This window comes from Limulus polyphemus, unplaced genomic scaffold (genome assembly GCF_000517525.1).
Source record: "Limulus polyphemus unplaced genomic scaffold, Limulus_polyphemus-2.1.2 Scaffold2224, whole genome shotgun sequence".
In the NCBI taxonomy this organism is placed as follows: Eukaryota; Metazoa; Arthropoda; class Merostomata; order Xiphosura; family Limulidae; genus Limulus; species Limulus polyphemus.
The window spans coordinates 8,735-12,515 of NW_013667834.1; positions in this window are offsets into that span (position 1 = coordinate 8,735).

The window sequence follows — 3,781 nt, forward strand, 5'->3', positions numbered from 1 at the left end:
GCCTATAACATTATTAACATATATTAAATGTTTGTTTTTGGTAAATGTACACATATATAAAGGGTTGCGTTGTTATGAGTTTTTTATATCCATACATGATTAGGCTTAATTTTTAACTTCAAGGAGACTTTATTTTAGTATATTTATTTTCTACTTCTTTTTTAATTTACACATTATATAACCCAAATAGTTTCGGTGCACCCATATAAAGTTGAACAGGTTATTTTGAATAAATGTTTTCCTCTTTGTGACTGGTTGATGAATCACCAAGTTAATTACGGGCGATCTTTTCTCGGTACCAATGAACTTGTTTCCCTGGAATGTAATCATCGTCAGGTGGTTATCCGACCTTGACCATACATCCGTGCCTGTAGTTAATTTATATCAAGCTCTAGATCATATGATAGTTTTGCAGTTGGGAATTATCATAACTGCTATTACTATAGGGGTTAAGAAAAGCTTGTTACACACTATAGTAATAGCAGTTACACGCTATAGTAACTGCTATTACTATAGTGTGTAACAAGCTTCTCCCAACCCCCTATAGTACACGATATGACGTGGAGCTATGGTGTTTGTGGGGGTTATTTTGTTTGTGTGAAGTTAAGCACAAAGCTACACGATGGGCTATCTGTGCTCTGCCCACCACGGGCATCGAAACCCGGTTTCTAGCGTTATAAGTCCGCAGACATGCCGCTGTGCCACTGGGGGGCGGGTTATTTCGTAAGATTATATAACAATCAGAGATATTTACATTTAGTTGCTATTCAAGTTCAATCTGAGAGAAGAACTTTGAAACAACAACTTCTAAACCGAAGAAGAAGCAACCTTGACAGAATTATCATCCATACAATGCTGCTTTTCCTAAAATTCCTATATAAATCAAGTTTTGAAGCTTAACAAATTCTTTATTATTTTTTTAAGACGAGGCAACATCAAATACAGGGGGGGGGGACAATTATACGTGGACTATGACTGTTCTTAAGAGCTGAACTGAGTGGTCATTTGTATTTGTGAACTGTGGGTAAACTGTGTACTTATACTGTGGAAATATATTGTTGGGTGTAAGCTGATGTGCTGCCATCTGTTATCTGTAATTCGAATAACTATGGATTGTGTAGATTCCTTTTGATAACTGAGAAGATTAAGTTAGAATTCAACGTCGGTAATGATTGTCGTTAGAGCTTGTTATTGTTGTAGCGATGTAATTTATAGTCAAGTACACTTAAAACAAGCTACTGTAACATCAATTTTCTGAACTTAACGAACATCAACTTAAGTAAACATTTACAACGACTGTGCTGAACTGATTGTAGTTCTCAAATCAAGAAAACCCTTTTTTTCATACTCGAAACAATACTTTTCCACTGGGTGACTCTCCAATTATAATGTTAGATTTTACAGCTGTTGCAGTAACAACTTCCTGAATCTACGTTATAACCCAGCATAAAATAAATTCACTATGATTATCCTATCTCTGCAAGAACTAAAGATTTGAGGACTTAGTATATGGAAGTGTGGTGTGAAGACATTCCATGCGTTTTCTACTTTTTTTATGCTAATATATAATTTTTTTAAATTTGTTAGTTATTCGGGTGTATGTGCGCTTTTATCATAAACACATGATCGTTCTAGCTACCTATTGTTCTGTGTTGTTCCAGTGAGATAACAACTGGTTAGTTCCTGGGAGTTTAAGGCTGTATAGCTGCACTTAGTGTGTAGAGATAGATAGCAGTGTTCTGGGGTGATATATCGAAAGTTCAAGCTCCCTTATTTTCGAATCGGAATGACCAGTCAATATTTCAATCAAGACAGTCTGAAGAAAAGGTAGTCTAGATCCAGTTAAAGCGACCGTCTGTTTTATCAAGCGAGTAAACATACAATGTGTTTGAATAAAGATTGTTCATTGTATTTTTGTACAATTGTAACCGGTTCCAGTTTGAATCTTACGAACTCAGTTACGCAGAATTATTTTGTGATAAATATCTTGGCCGAATTTTTCGTTATTCTGCTGACCTATCTTGTCGCTCTAAGGAAAGTCGGTTCTTCCTGAAAATACCACAGAATTACCGATGTAGTGAGTTGTGACAGTGGAACGAAAGAGACAAAATTCGGTGTTGAAGTTCAAATCTAAACAACCACTTGGTTGATTGTTTGTTTTAAAGTTAAGTATAAAGCTACACAATGGACTATCTGTGCTCTGCCCACCACTGGCATCGAAACCTGGTTTCTAGCGTGGTAACTCCACAGACATACCGCTGTGTTACTGGGGGGGGGGGGCACTTTAACTGCGTTTTCACTTCATCTTCGTAAGGTAGTTTGTTAGTTATAAAACTTGAAAACAAGATTTAGAAAATATCTCCGTTCTGTGTAGCAGTCGTAGAGTTGTTACCTCATACACAAGGTAAAGTACAGCTCAATGCAACTATCTTATGAACCAGTTTCCACGATCGGATCCAGATTCAGATAATAACACCCAAAGCTGTAAGTATCTGAAACAGCGCCCTTCAGTAGCTAAGAGGTAAGTCTCTGAACTTATGACGCTAAAAATCGAGTTTCGATACCCATTATGTAGCTTTGCACTTAACAACAAACAAACCGAAACAGCGAGGGTACATAGTTGATGAATCAATGCTTTCCAGTTATTATAAGTTGTTGTCTTACTATTCTGCATACACCTAGTTAGAATGGTATATTAAACTACCTACATTGATTACTAAGTTAATTATAATTGTGTGACATTTACTGTGTGACAGAAATTAATAACCTCCTTCGTACTTAGAACGTTAGAGATTAGAACTTTGAAAAAAATTGTAAACATGAAATATTTACTGTTACGTCTCCGTTTGTTAATTAACTTTCCGTAACTTCGTTCCGACGAAACTTTAGCGACACAAGTCCTTACTTAATAAAACTGGTTTATTCTTTCTGAATATAACTTCACGATACATTTATTTTCAACAGTCGCTCTTTTACAAACGTTTTAACAACGAACGTTAACCTCAACAATACGTCTCTCTCTGACTGCAGTTCAATTACTCATTACCTACACACACATTCTTGTCCCGTCACGTTGTCACCCTCTTATATATACCAGACTACCCTATATCTAGTAAATGCTAGAGCATTCGCCAAGGTACAGGATAGTTCTAGAAACGTGGCGTCACACTAGTCACGTGACTTCGCTGACGCAACACTGCCCCTTCCTTAGTATTGTTCGTCCCGAACAATAACCACATACAATAAACCAATAACAATTAACAATAACTTAATTAAATGTACAGAATTACAAACACAAAATTACAATTCAACAAAGTCTCTTAATTTTACGGGACGTATCTTCTTCCGTACTGGTCTCCGTCTTGTTGGCTTCTGCTTCATGTGGAGTTCATCTGATTCATCAGTAAATGTCCTATCATCGATAACAGTCATATCAGTGGTAGTAACTTCACCAAGAGCTTCACCGTTTCCCTCCTCAAAACTGAGTAGAGTTTCTTCTTCGACGGTGGCTTCTTCAGGTGGCACGTCTTCAGCAGCATCATTTGTTCTGTTGTCCACTTCGTCCCAACTGAAATGTCCTGGACCATGATAACACCAAAGCCTGTTGGCATGCACTACTTTTGGCTTACCTCGCCGATCACATTTAATCCGGAAAATCACGTCTGAGAGACGATCCACTATGTCATATGGGCCTTCCCATGGAGAAGACAACTTAGGATTCTTCTCTTTGGTCTTCCTGGGATTATACAACCACACCTTGTCTCCTAGTTCAAAGCTGACT